The 16,001-nt window shown below is 39.6% G+C and overlaps 1 long non-coding RNA gene across 1 annotated transcript; it reads left to right on the top strand.

Annotated features, from left to right (window-relative positions):
• The first annotated feature begins 13,035 nt into the window (after window positions 1-13,035).
• Window positions 13,036-15,599, top strand: LOC139191077 (uncharacterized). The gene is made up of 2 exons (XR_011575213.1): window positions 13,036-13,082; window positions 15,184-15,599. It is a non-coding gene; the product is annotated as an uncharacterized lncRNA (long non-coding RNA).
• The last annotated feature ends 402 nt before the right edge of the window (window positions 15,600-16,001 follow it).

Below are 16,001 nucleotides of genomic sequence, written 5' to 3'. Positions count from 1 at the left end.
TACAAACATGAAGAGGAAGCTTGACCAGATGAAGGAATCTGATGGTCAGATTTTACTTGATCATCAGAGGTTGGTGGGTTTGTTCCAAAGGCATTTATTGCCTTCGTCTTCTGGGGCTGTACCGCGTAATGAAGCTCCAAATGATCAACCTCCGATGCCTCCTCATTCTAGAGTTCTGTCCAGTATTGAGGCTCCAAATGATCCCCTCCGGTGCCTTCTCTTTCTGGGGCTCTACCGACTGCTAAGACTTCTCCTAAGCAACCTTTGTTAAGGCTTCCTCTTGTTTGTTTATTTTGACTCATGTATATATACATATTTGTAACTTATCAGAGATATCAATAAATAAGATTTGATTCATTTCAACGTATTGTGTTAAATACACCAAAGTCTTCTTCACTAAGTTCTTTGAATTTTTCTTTTGTTGAAGCTTGTATGTTGAAGCTTTGTGAGTGGAACATGTAGGTTGAGGTAGTGTTCCCTTAATTTCCCGAGTGAGGAAAACTTCTCGGTTAGAGACTTGAAAAATCCAAGTCACTGAGTGGGATCGGCTATATGAATCTCAGAACGCCATTGTGCTCGGTTCTGTGTCATATCCTCTGTTAGATCCAAGTACTCTAAGTCTTTTCTTAGAGTCTCTTCCAAAGTTTTCTTAGGTCTTCCTCTACCCCTTCGGCCCTGAACCTCTGTCCCGTAGTCGCATCTTCTAACCGGAACGTCAGTAGGCCTTCTTTGCACATGTCCAAACCACCATAACCGATTTTCTCTCAGCTTTTCTACAATTTTGGCTACTCCTACTTTACCTCAGATATCTTCATTCCTAATCTTATCCTTTCTCGTGTGCCCACACATCTAACGAAGCATCCTCATCTCCGCTATACCCATTTTGTGTACGTGTTGATGCTTCACTGCCCAACATTCTGTGCCATACAGCATCGCCGGCCTTATTGTCGTCCTATAAAATTTTCCCTTGAGCTTCAGTGGCATACGGCGGTCACACAACATGCCGGATGCACTCTTCCACTTCATCCATCCAGCTTGTATTCTATGGTTGAGATCTCCATCTAATTCTCCGTTCTTTTGCAAGATAGATCCTAGGTAGCGAAAACGATCGCTCTTTGGTATTTCCTGATCTCCGATCCTCACCCCTAACTCATTTTGGCCTCCATTTGCACTGAACTTGCACTCCATATATTCTATCTTTGATCGGCTTAGGCGAAGACCTTTAGATTCCAACACTTCTCTCCAAAGGTTAAGATTCGCATTTACCCTTTCTTGAGTTTCATCTATCAACCCTATATTGTCTGCGAAAAGCATACACCAAGGAATATCATCTTGAATATGTCCTATTAACTCATCCATTACCAACACAAAAAGGTAAGGACTTAAGGATGAGCCTTGATGTAATCCTACAGTTATGGGGAAGCTTTCGGTTTGTCCTTCATGAGTTCTTACGGCAGTCTTTGCTCCTTCATACATATCCTTTATAGCTTGGATATATGCTACTCGTACTCCTTTCTTCTCTAAAATCCTCTAAAGAATGTCTCTTGGGACCCTATCATACGTTTTTTCCAAATCTATAAAGACCATGTGTAAATACTTTTTTCCATCTCTATATCTTTCCATCAATCTTCGTAAGAGATAGATTGCCTCCATGGTTGAACGCCCTGGCATGAACCTGAATTGGTTGTCCGAAACTCGTGTCTCTTGCCTCAATCTATGCTCAATGACTCTCTCCCATAGCTTCATTGTATGACTCATTAGCTTAATACCCTTGTAGTTCATGCAATTTTGTACGTCGCCCTTATTCTTGTACATAGGCACCAAAGTGCTCTTTCGCCACTCATTTGGCATCTTCTTCGTTTTCAAAATCCTATTGAAAAGGTCAGTGAGCCATGCTATACCTGTCTCTCCCAAGACTTTCCACACTTCGATCGGTATATCGTCTGGGCCCACTGCTTTTCTATGCTTCATCTTCTTCAAAGCTACAACCACTTCTTCCTTCCTGATTCGACGATAAAATGAGTAGTTTCTACACTCTTCTGAGTTACTCAACTCCCCTAAAGAAGTACTCATTTCATGTCCTTCATTGAAAAGATTATGAAACTAACCTCTCCATCTGTCTTTGACCGCGTTCTCTGTAGCAAGAACCTTTCCATCCTCATCCTTGATGCACCTCACTTGGTTTAGGTCCCTTGTCTTCTTTTCCCTTGCTCTAGCTAGTTTATAGATATCCAACTCTCCTTCTTTGGTATCTAGTCGCTTATACATATCGTCATAAGCCGCTAACTTAGCTTCTCTCACAGCTTTCTTCGCCTCTTGTTTCGCTCTTCTATACCTTTCACCATTTTCATCGGTCCTATCCTTGTATAAGGCTTTACAACATTCCTTCTTAGCCTTTACCTTTGTTTGTACCTCCTCATTTCACCACCAAGATTCCTTTTGGTGTGGAGCAAAGCCCTTGGACTTTCCTAATACCTCTTTTGCTACTTTTCGGATACAACTAGCCATGGAATCCCACCTTTGGCTAGCTTCCCCCTCTCTATCCCACACACACTGGGTGATTACTTTCTCTTTGAAAATGGCTTGTTTTTCTCCTTTTAGATTCCACCATCTAGTCCTTGGGCACTTCCAAGTCTTGTTCTTTTTTCTCACTCTTTTGATATGTACATCCATCACCAACAAGCGATGTTGATTAGCCAAGCTCTCTCCCGGTATAACTTTGCAATCCTTACAAGTTATACGATCCCATTTCCTCATTAGAAGAAAATCTATTTGTGTTTTTGACGACCCACTCTTGTAGGTGATTACATGTTCTTCTCTCTTCTTAAAGAAGGTGTTGGCTAAGAAGAGATCATATGCCATTGCAAAATCCAAGATAGCTTCCCCATCCTCGTTTCTCTCCCCAAAACCATGGCCACCATGAAAACCTCCATAGTTGCATGTCTCCCTGCCCACGTGTCTATTTAAATCTCCTTCTATAAATAACTTCTCCGTCTGAGAAATTCCTTGCACCAAGTCTCCAAGGTCTTCCCAAAATTTCTCCTTTGAACTCGTATCCAACCCTACTTGAGGTGCGTACGCACTAATCACATTGATAAGTTCTTGTCCTATTACAATCTTGATTGCCATGATTCTATCTCCTACCCTCTTGACATCTACAACATCTTGTGTCAAGGTCTTGTACACGATGATGCCAACACCGTTTCTCGTTCTATTTGTGCCCGAATACCAAAGTTTAAACCCTGAGTTTTCTAGATCCTTTGCCTTAAGACCAACCCACTTAGTTTTTTGTAGGCACATAATATTTATCCTTCTCCTCACCATAACTTCCACTACTTCCATAGATTTTCCCGTTAAGGTTCCTATATTCCACGTTCCTAAACGCATTCTACTCTCTTGAACTCTACCCTTCTGTCCTAGCTTCTTCACCCTCCCCCATCTAATAGATCAAAGTACTTCTTTTGTGTGTCCTGTGTAAAGTTGATAGGAGCATATGCTCCCAAACAATTTTGAGTGGAGTCGTTCGAAAATAAGTTTCTATGGCCCCCTTGCTCATTTAACACTGCATCCTAGTGCCGATGGAAATACAGTGACCCTTGCTCACTTATCACTGTGCTCGGGCCACACAGCGCGCCACTTACGAGTGACGCCCGAGCTTTAGCGCGATTTGATTCTGGATTCATTTTCATAAGGATTTGACGTAACCGATGAGTGCCGGTTGTCGACTACCTGATGCCCTCCCCCTCCTCCTTTATCCGGGCTTAGGACCGGCAATGTAAGATAAACTTACACAGGCGGAGTTCAACAGCTAAAAAGAGAAACAAAAAAAAATTAATTAAGCAATTAAATGGAGTATTACTTGATAGAGCTGGACAATTACCCAGTTCCCAAAGAGAGGATCAAAAGTGACTGATGAGAGTGCAGAGAAACAAATGATTGAAAAATTCAAGCTCTAAGCTCAAAGTTGGGGCTTCCACTTTCCAACTGGGGAAGAAATAACAGAGAAAACACTGAGAGCCAATCCACCAAAAATATTAATCAAATGGGTTTCTTCTAATTTAAAATTTGGACCACCCAAATTCTGATGAAGCAATAACCATTCAAAATTTCAACATATTGAAGCCCTCACATACTACAAATGATCAATACCCAGCAATAAAAATTTTGAAAACAGTAATAATGAAGGAAAAAGAAATTAATGCTGCGAGCCATTCTCTGAATCTCAGGCACCAATCCAAATCACCAGTAATTTGCACATAATGATAAGAATCTAGCAGTATTTTCATTGTTTAAAACCCAAATTCAAGAAATAATGAAAAATGGAAACTTTATATGGAAATTGAAGCAACAAACTTAGAATCGAAAATTAGACAGTTGTTTTAAACATACCCAAGCTTAGTATAATTTGTTTGCCAATAATCTGAAAAGGCAGTATACCATTAGCCACCAATTTCACAAAAAACTTGTCAAAACCTGCAGATCCGCAGCAAAAAGAAAAATAAAGACCTGAAATTTGTTAGCCCATACATCGTAAAATGAGGATAAATCATTAAAAACAAACTTACCTTAAAGCTGTTGCCCCGACGATCGCAAGATGAAAACAAAACGCCTAACAATAAAGGATTCGATACTGCTAAAGACTCGAAACTAAATCCCAAACAAAATTAAACCCAGGATCTACTGAGTAACACTCAAACATCAATACTTTAAGAAGAAAAAAAACATAAGAGGTTCCATTTATTTCCCAAATAAAATCAATAGTTTACATAGAAATTAGAAAAACTGACCAGTGAGCGAAGAATTCGACTACGGCAAAGGAGGCAGGGGTGTCTCCAAGGACTGCATCGAAGCTGGTGGCGTTCAAATCAACGGCCAAGTTGCGAACATCAGCGTTTGGGAGTGAAAGAAATCCAGGATTCAGAATGACATAAGCTGAGAATTGTGAGAGAGACAGAAGTGAAATGGAAAGGAAGAATCTAGAAGAGCAACTCCATCGTTGGAGCCCTCCACGTAATCCACTATTCAATCCACTTGTGAACACAGTAACTGCCGTAATAAACAGTAACTGAATTTTACATCCTCATCGTTGCACTTGAATAGCCCTGGCAATAGGTAATAAAATATTATTAATTTTTTTTTACAAAATAATACTAAATAAATTTATTTATAATTTCAGATAATTAATCTCTGCCGTTAGATTTTAAAAAAAAAATTCCAACACTTCAGATTATGCCACGTGTCACAACGATAACTTTTCTTAATTTTAAAACTATTTTTTCTTTTTTTAAAATCATGAAAATGGTCTAGCAAACATAACAGGGAGATCTCCATAATTTAACATCATGAAAAACCCAGAACATCTATTTCCCATTTCTCTATTTTGAACCACTACAAAACCAGACAAAAATGGAGATGTGGGATATCAAATCACTCCCAGAAAATAGAGATGGACACTCCAAAGGACACAGCAGAGACAACCCATCTCTCTTCCACCCTTCTTGACCATTTACAGTTCCATTGACAAACCCACCGTCGAGAACTTTGTATTCGACGATATTCCATGCCAGGTTTCGAGATGAAAAATTCGAGATGCAGTCATCAGAAAGAGTTCCTGATGCATTCTAGTTCCAGTTCTTCGGAATCGAGTGGTGGGTTTCTTCTTCCAAGTCGGACAGTACGTACGGATTAAAATCGAGGTCATCATTGTCATGCTACAGCCTGTACAGGCTACATAGTCCACCACCGACGCCAGGCATGACGTCAGCCTGGTGTCACACCCCTCGGGCTAAAGGGCTGTCAATCCCTCACGGGCCTGACCCTCGGACTCCCACCCTCACTCGGGCTGCCCAACGCTAGAGCCGAACCCACTGGCCCTTGTGCCATTTCCTCTCGCCTATCCCCCGAGCAATGTCCAACGGTGGACTTGCTCGAAGTCGAGGATAATCTACGCGTGGGCGGCCTGGACAACAAAGAAGAAGCTTGAACAATCCAAACAGTCAAAGCCAAAGCACCGAGTGATGAAAGACATATAGAACCAAAAGGGCAAAACGGTCATATTAGGGTAGAAATGCATAATTAAAACGAAGAGGACGAAAATTTAGAGGTGCAGTTTCGCCATTTTACTATTAATGAACACTAACCGACAGTTTTATATATAAATATGCACATATATGATAATATGATATAAATAACTTTTACATGTAAACTTATACTAGGACCTTCTTTTTGGTGTTGCCTCGAGCCTTTAAAAGCTCAGGCCTGACTCTTGGATAATTGTTGTTGCATTCCCTACAAGAATGACTGACTATTATTATTATTTTTAGAAAAAAAAAAATCAATTGGTGGTTTCGTAGTGACAGTGCATTTTTTTAGGGTAGAAGAGACTCACACAAGTATTTTAGTCTCGCTCTAGTCACTATCGTGTAATTTACCAGCGCAAGAAATCGAACCCAAAACGTGTCGAATACGAACTTAAAATTCATTTCTAACCACTGAACCATCCCGTGATGATTAAATATAACGGACTATTCACAATTATATTTGCAATCACACCCAATATTATTTTCGTACGGACTACCGAAATTGTTGTTGCATTGACTAACATTGACATTATCCGTTTTTGCACTTGTACAAACCAGCGGCAATTTTTGGTGCACCACCAATACTGCCAACCAAATTGATTGTCAACAATATAGTTTTTGCGCATTCTACGACTAATGTAGAAGTTTGAGGTTCTGGGCAACGGAGAAAAGTTTTATTGATGTGTGTAAACGCAAAAGAGTTGTTGAGCGTAATGAATGAGAAATTATAATTAGAAATAAAAATACATTTGTGATAAGTGTAGAATGAAATTTTTAGAGTGCTAATAACAATTCTTTTTGTTTAAATCTAATTACACTTTTTTTTAGAAAGTAACACGACTTAAATTGCAAAATAAAAAATGTGCAAAAACAGTTTAGATCAAATTGAATTTCATTAGATTCTGAGGATTGATAATGGTTTTAGGGTAAATTACATTTTACCCCCTCAAGCAAGGGATCAATTGCAACCTCATACATCTTTAAAGCATTTCAATTTCATACATTTAGTTATATTTCTTTTCAATTTCATATATACATCCGTTAAAAAATATGTTAAATTAACCGTTAAGTGATGATGTGGCAAATGTAGGGTCCATATTTGTGCTGACATGGCCAGTCAACTTTGCATCATGTGAATAAAAAAAAATTAAAAAAAAATTAAAAAAAAATTATTTAATAAAATTAAATTAAAATTTTAAAAATTAAAAAGAGGATTTAGGCAACTTGGTGAAGGATTTTTTTTTTTTGGTAGTTGTCCCCAATAACCCATCCTCTACATCAGTTCACACTCCTATACATTTCCAATCACCACCAGTAGAACCCACGATCTCATAACTTGCTCGTAGCTCGATTTGTTCTGTCACTTCTGAGTTCAATCTCAATATGACTCAGTAGGGCGAGAAGCAGATTTGGTGGCAGGGCTCCACCCGGTTCAGCCCCAACACCTCGATTCCATCTAATGAGGTGGATGTGAAAAACCCCCCACACCTTAATGTTCTCATGTTGAAGCTTCGTGTGGTTCGTGGCTGATAAGGTCGCGAAAGACTCGCCAAGAAGGTGATTGACGACGACGCCGAATGAGGAAAGATCGTTGTTAAGCTGGAAGCTATAGCAATGCAAGAGGCTACCACGACGACATCGTCTGCGACGAAAAAAGTCGACGAGGAAGGAGAAGAAACATGAAATAAAGCGTTGTCGGGAGAGACGAGTGCGGCCAAGCCGGTGAGAATGTCGTTGATGAACTCGAATCGAGGAAGAGGCAGCGGTGGAAAAAGCTTCCTAAACCCAAATGGGATTATTGGGCCAAGCACAAATGGAGCGATTGGAGGTGGAAGAAGCTTCCCAAACCCCGATGGGATTATTGGCTGCAAACAAGCACAGAGGAGATGGGATGGAGTTGATGAAGAGATAGGGTTATTGGGCTAAGCTTTGCCCATATCCCCTTTTCAATTTTTTTTAGCTTTTTAATTATAATATAATTTTTTTATTATTAAATAATCTTGTTTTTATTATTTTTTATTCACATGGTGCAAAAGTTGATAGTCATGGCAGAACAAATATGGACCCTACATTTGCCACGTCATTACTTAATAAATTTTTAACGGATGTATGAAATCGAAAAGAAATATAACTAAATGTATGAAATTGAAATGTTTTAAAGATGTTGTATGAGGTTATAATTGACCCCATATTTGAAGGGGTAAAATGTAATTTACCCATGGTTTTATGTCTATGCACTTTGATTTGGGTTCAAGTCTGCTGATTCTTCTCCCCTAACAACTAAATATTTAACTTACTAATGATGTCACTTGTGGATTAGGATCATCTCCGGAGCAATTGCATCTGGATCCTCGGGATCAACGAATTCTAACTGTCCGTAATAGATCGTGCGGTTAAAAATAAACTTTCCCTTTCCCCTCTCCTCTGCAATCACCAACCTCCTTCTTCAAGCCGTATCGAAGTCGAACTTCGGTGATTCCAGACAATTATAGCCGCTCCTGATCTGGCGTCTACTCTTGGAGGGTGCGAGAGAAGCAGAGCTATAGGAGGACGGGAGGAAAGATAAGCTTAAGAGGTCGACTGACACGATTGTTAACGTGTTACCATTGTCGGACGGGAATTAAGTCTATCGTCGGATGGGAATCAGGTCGTCGTAGGTTCAATTTAGGTGGTGATGGAGGAAAACTCTGTTGAAATATTCAACAGTCTAGCTGTTATGGTTTCCTTTATTCTAGAGTTTATCCCTTTGTTCTAGGGTTGATCCTGGACGTGCAAATAACCCTCCTTGACTTGAGGGACAAGTTCTTTTTTTTTCTGTTTTCAATCTAGTCACTCACCACAATTTTAGGTCCTGAATAGTTGTGGGTTGTTATTTGTTTTCCCATTCGATGTAAGGCTATTTAATAGCGAAAGATGTTTGCTTCAGTTTAATAAGATTTTCTCCCAAGCATATCTGTATTTTTCATACTGTGTATTCTCAAAGCTCTAGTAACCTAGTTCAGTTTCAACATCTGGTATCAGAGCCCCATCACGGGGCCTGACCAAACCGGTTGTTAGCATGAGCAAAACACAACTATGACGTCTGAGAACAGCTTTGTACAACCGGCTATCCCAAGATTTGATGGGCACTATGATCATTGGAGTATGCTTATGGAGAACTTTCTGCGTTCCAAAGAATATTGGAACCTGGTGGAGACAGGAATCACTGCAGCAGCAGGAGGAGCTGAATCTAGTGACCTGCAGAAGAATGCGCTGGAGGAGCCGAAACTGAAATACTTGAAGGCCAAGAACTACCTGTTCCAGGCCATTGATCGTTCAATCTTAGAGACGATCTTGAAAAAGGACACAGCTAAGGATATATGGGACTCCTTGAAGCAGAAGTATCAGGGAACAACACGTGTGAAAATTGCTCAACTGCAGGCCCTTCGAAAGGATTTTGAACTACTGCATATGAAGGCTGGGGAAACTGTCAATGACTACTTTGGAAAGACGCTCGCTATAGCTAATAAGATGAGACTTCACGAAGAACGAATGGAGGATGTGGTGATTATTGAAAAAATCTTGAGGTCCATGACTTCAAAATACGACTATGTTGTTTGCTCGATTGAAGAGTCGAATGACTTGGATGCATTATCCATTGATGAACTCCAGAGTAGCCTTTTTGTGCATGAACAAAGAGTCAGTCGACAAGTTGTGGATGAACAAACCCTCCAAGTCACCTCAGAAGGTCAGCAAGGAGGAAGAGGTGGCGGTCGTGACCCCTATCGAGGAAGAGGTAGATCTGGGTTCGACAAATCTATCATCGAATGCTACAATTGTCATGGCCTAGGGCACTTCCAGTGGGAATGTCCAAAGAAAGCTGGGGATTCACAAGCGAATTTTGCAGAAATCAAGGAAGAAATGTTGCTAATGGTGCACGTGGAGGTTAAGGAAGCTGAGAAGGAGTACATTTGGTTTCTTGACTCAGGATGCAGTAACCATATGTGTGGCAGAAGGGAAGTTTTTATTGAGATGGATGATAGCTTTCGAAAGTTAGTGAAGCTGGGGAATGATTCCAGTCTTAGTGTGAAGGGCAAAGGCAAGGTACGACTAGAAGTGCATGGGATCATGCATGTCATCACAGGAGTTTTCTTTGTACCTGAGTTGAAGAAAAATCTGCTGAGTATTGGTCAACTGTAAGAGAGATGACTCACAGTGCTCATGCAACACGGAAAGTGTAAGATCTTTCATCCCGAGAAAGGTCTAATTCTTGAGACTGAGATGACGTGCAATAGGATGTCCACTGAAGGAACAAAAATGTCTCACCATGACAACCACAGATCAAGCAACTCTCTGGCACTGTAGGTACGGTCACCTGAGCTAGAATGGATTGAAGGTACTACAACAAAAGAATATGGTTGAAGGGTTGCCAAAGCTCAAAGTTTCTCAGAAAATATGTGAAGACTGTCTTGTGGGAAAGCAGCATCGTGACTCATTTCCACGTGAAAGTATGTGGAGAGCCTCCAAGATACTACAGTTAATACATGCTGACATATGTGGCCCGATAAGTCCCATTTCAAATAGTAAGAAGAGGTATCCCATCACCTTTATCGATGATTTCAGTAGAAGAACGTGGGTTTATTTTCTGGTTGAAAAATCAGAAGCCTTTGCCATGTTTAAAATTTATAAAGCTAGAGTGGAGAAAGAGACAAGAGCATTCATAAGAGGCTTAAGGACACATTGAGGAGGTGAATTCACGTCACATGAATTCACGAATTTCTGCAATGAGAATGGCATTCACAGACAGTTGACTGCTGCCTACACACCTCAACAGAACGGCGTAGCAGAAAGGAAGAATAGAACTATCATGAATATGGTACGTTGCATGCTGTTAGAGAAGCAAATTCCAAACACATTCTGGCCTGAAGCTATGAGCTGGGCAATGCATGTATTAAATAGAAGTCCAACTCTTGCCGTAAAAAGGCAAGACACCTGAAGAAGCTTGGAGTGGGCGCAAACCATCGGTGGATCACTTTAGAGTCTTTGGATGCATTTCTCACGTGCACATTCCTGACAACATGAGGGTGAAACTGAATGATAAAAGCCTCAAATTCATACTAATGGGGGTAAGTGAAGAATCCAAAGCTTATAGACTGTTTGATCCTATTTCACAGAAAATTATTATTAGTCGAGATGTGGTTTTTTAGGAAGATGAACAGTGGAATTGGGATGAGGTTTATGAGCAGGCTATCTTAACCGACCTTGAGTGGGAAACTGATTAAGAAACAACCATAGAAAATGAAGAGGGATCTGGAGATATTGAAGACATTGAAGATGATGAGTCTCATGAAGTAGAAGGAGCCATGACTGAAGGCAGTGCATCTCAAGAGAGACGAACTCGAAGACCACCAATATGGATGAGAGATTATGAAACCTAGACCTGGCAGTTTTTGACATGACACGAAAACGACACGAAAATAACTAGTTTCGGGTCAACACGATAACTTATCGGGTCACTATCGGGTGACTCGTTAAGAACCCGTTAATAACGGGTTCTTAACAGGTATACACGCGGGTAACACGTTGATAGGATTAAAAGCACACCACAAAGTAGAACACAAATGTCCTATTGATTTTCCTTATTAACACTAAGATTTGTCAATTGTAGCATATGAAAATAAGGGTCTTTCCCGCAGAAGAATGTTTTATCTAACTACCTAAAATGTCACAAAAACTGGGTTGATGTCCCTACTGACCAGCCACCGAAAAATAATTATTAGACCGACTTATACTTATCTAAAGTCTACAAAATTTTATATGCAGATACTAGACACACAAAGCTACACTTACACAAATTTTTGGGATTTTTGGAGTTGATTTTCTATTTAAATTAAATCGAACAAAAACAGGATTGAAACAAATTTTAAGTAGTTCACAAATTAAGAAAAACGAGTTAGGGGTATTGCTATCCACCACCAAATAATCATGCAAACATGTTATGTTTCATTCAAATTTCTTTTATTTCCCACATTAATTTCAAACCGCGTCCTAGGGGAAAAAAAAGACTGATGATGCGCATACGTGTCATGCATCAGGAAGGGGAGCTCCATAGGATTCCAAATTAAGGGTTAAGATCAATCCATTGGCCCATCTCTCTCTCTAAAATAGCTAAAAAGGCTTTTAATCCTTCTCAGTTCAGCTTCCCTCTTCCTACAAACCTTCCATTTTATTTTTCAGCCCTCTCTCTCACTAAAATCAGAAATGGCTCTCCCGTTCTCACATTTTAGAACCTAGCTACGCCCCATTCACCATTTCGACTTCAATAGTTTACCCTTCTCTTGCACCTCGACACAAACCCTTAGCCTTAGCCATGCAACCACACACCCTTTTCTGCAACAACCCAAATCAAATGCTGCCATGGAAATGTAGACACATTTAAGCTCCAATCGTTCCACAGAGGTAAACATCACCCCTGGCCTTGTGTAATCCATCTGATGATGTTTTATACAGAAAAGAACCAAACTAACAGAGGCTTGGCTGATTTGTGTAGGAGGTGTTGGATCCGCAGAAGTCATAATGGGCAAAAGGAAAAACAACAGTCGATTAGCTCAGATCCGAAACACAAAAAGGTAAACTCACAACCCTCCATAACTGATATCTTACTGCATGTCTCATATAAACTTCACCAGCATGTGTAAAATCGGTACATCTCGTTAGGGTGCAAAGGTTCTCGAGCTGGAGCTGAACAATAGCAAGGACAAAACAAACATTTCAAACATCGCGAACCCGAGTCATGTAGAGGTAAAAATTTTATTCGCCACCAGTGATGACCCCAAATGCTGCTTCAGTACCCCCTGTATGTGTCATAACTCATAAAGATGTGTTTTTTTTTTTTTTTTTTTTTTGTTCAGGGCACTCGGATTCCTGACATATCCGAGGAAAATGACATGTTGACGGTGCAGATCACTGGACAAAAAAAAAAAAACCACACCTCGCAAAGGTCTTGATCTGTCGATATGGAAGGTATACACTCATCCCTGCTCTTGTTTGAATGTCAGTAGTAACTTCATAAAAAATTGTTCCAAAAATGTTAGCAAAAACCCTATCATGTATATTCTTGTCTTACCATGGATTAGACTAACAACATACGGACAAAAATTAATATGACGAAGATGGACTTAAAGGAATGAGAAATAAAAACACTTCATATGACCAAGAAAAAGGGAAAACATAAAACGTGGAGGAGGACTCTAGATTTGAGGAACAACTAAACAAAAAGGATAATACTTGCAGACCTAGAATGATTTTCACAATGTTGTGTGTTTTAAGTGATATAGAACCTGGATCATGAAAATCAAAGTGTCATTAGTCTTTCTGTTGTGAACTGTGCAGGACGACAATCTGATCCCAGAACAAAGGAAGAAAACAGGACAGCTCGGACATCATAGATCCGCCTCCCAGACGCAGGTAAAACTAGTCCGGGGTTGGGATGTGTCTTGATATGTAAACACGATATTTATGTCCCAGCATGGTTTCATTGTGTTGCTCCATGCTGCAGGGAATGCGGATTCATGATAGAGCCCTATGGGAAGGAAAGTGGATGGACAAACATCAGCTTCAATAGACAAAACGGCACAAGCTCCAAGAGCCCAGATCGGTGCATCTGGGAGGTAAAATTTCATATCCTTGCAAGTTGAATTGTTGTAGATCTGGTAATAATAGTTGTACTCAGTTCTGTGGTGTATGGATTTATGATTTAACGGTGCTTCTCCTCCATGCATCGCAAAACTGAGCTGCAGAAAATTAACTTTCAAATTATGTCTCTGTGCTGGATCTGCAACAATCTCCCCCAAACTTGCATCTGTGAATGACTTTTTATGTTAACTGCTTTAAATTTCCAGCATAGTGTAGATGTGGTTGATGTGAACGTTAGACTTGCTGCTGGGTGCAGGATTCCAGCATAGGACGTGCTTTATTTTCCACGTTCGCAACCTGCTCTAGTCTGACACTCACAGGTAGTTTTTATCTCCATCTCCCTTCGATTTTTGTCTCAAGAGCTTAGATTAGGGAAAAATGAATGAAAATTGCCCAATGCATGTGTGTTTCCATGGAAAAATCGAGACTCACAGATCCTCATTGAAAAGGTATGCTTCTATATCCTTGCAACTATGTTTGATAAGAATCTGTGAATAAAAATTTGTATATGGTCTCAGTGCCTCAGTACGTTGAATTGGCTTGTTCGTCATGCATGAAGAGATCTATAAATTCATCATGTCTTATTCTCTGTGCCACTTAGATCCCTCAACTTTGTTTCTGCACTCCGCACTGCCTAATCTCATGAATGTAGAGGAATTTATGATGAATTGATGATGAATGTGCTGGGGGAATAAATGTTGATTGCACCCCCTTAGTTGGGATTAGGCCGAATCAGTTCTGAATGCAACCTGCAATAAAAAACCTAATTAGATAAGTAAAGAAAAATAACAAGAATTAAAAACTGCAATTTTTTTTTTCAATTTTCTGATTTTTTTTATTTTTGTGATTTTTGTAATTAGGAATAAAAACAGGAAAATAAAATAAACGAAATAAAAAAAAAAGTTAGAAAAATTGGGTTGCCTCCCAATTAGCGCTTTAGTTAACGTCTATAGCTAGACGTAGAGGGAAGAATTGAAGATCACGTCACTTGTTCCCTTCGAGTTAACCACTTCTTGATAGCATCATACGGCAACAGTAGGTATGGAATGAGTTGTTGTTTATCAGTTGTTGAATTCTTCATAAGTGCACTTCTATGTGAATGAATCTGTGCGATCAAATAAGGTTGTTTCCAGTGAGGTTTATGTTTTCGTCGAGCTGCCTTGAACCTTGTATTTAACACCCACAACCTCTGCACTGGCAGAATTTCTCTATGAGGAATTTGGCTGTCACAGAATTGATCCTGATTTTCTTTAAATTTGATGAATTGCGACGTTTGCGTGTCCAATTCAGCAACCAAAATTTTCTGATCAGTAGCCTGTTGCTCCGAATCCAAAATGGTTAGAGCAGTCAAAAGCTAATCATGTGATGTCTGATGTACTGATTTTGAATGAACAGCTTCTAACATATCAATTCTTGTGCATTCTTGGAGCCCTGCTGGGAAGGGTTCTGGTGGCACATAAACTTGGGGAGGAAAAGATTGTGGGGAAATTGTTTCACGATCAGCAGGTGGTGTTTCCTCCCTTGGGCATGACTGGGTGGCAGATTGCTCTTCAATTCCTGCACCAATCTCCTCTTGATCATTAAAGCTCTTCCCATAATTTAATGCTTGAATCAGAAATCCGTCATTGGTTATTTCAATGTATAAGTCAGTTAATTCCAACAATTTAGAGAGCTTGTCCTCCACTGAAAGCTCTTGTGGCACATCAAGCTGCTCAAAATACCGCCCAAGATGCTCTTTCAAACTTTGAGTGTAGAACTCTGAATGGGGATTGTTCCAGTTCCATTTTGAATCGTTTCTCATATTTATATACTTCTGGACATAATCTGGAAAATATTCTCTCTCAAGACATTGCAAAATATCATGAGTATTTGAATTACAAAGAGCACAAACTGTAGGCTTAAATCCATAATAACCCTTTTCTGCTAATGACACCCAAAGAGGTGGTCCACCGGGTGTTAGATTGAATTCAGGGGGAACTGCAAATTCCATTGATGCACTGCTAAAAAAGAAACAAATTGTAACCTACCAAACAAAATCAGCAATTAAATAAAAAGATATATACAAAAATAATTAACTAAGAGTTGTTGTAATCTGAGAAAAATAAAACAAAAACGAAAATTAATTTTTTTTTTTTTTTGTTCTTATATGTATAAACAGCAATAACTAATTGAAATTCTGATTAGTAGGAATTATTTTAAATAATCCCCGGCAACGGCGCCATTTTCTTTATAGGATTTTTACTACTC

This window comes from Malus domestica, chromosome 14 (assembly GCF_042453785.1).
Source record: "Malus domestica chromosome 14, GDT2T_hap1".
NCBI lineage: Eukaryota > Viridiplantae > Streptophyta > Magnoliopsida > Rosales > Rosaceae > Malus > Malus domestica.
Note: the sequence above shows the minus strand (reverse complement) of the source record. Positions and strands in the feature narration are given on the sequence as shown.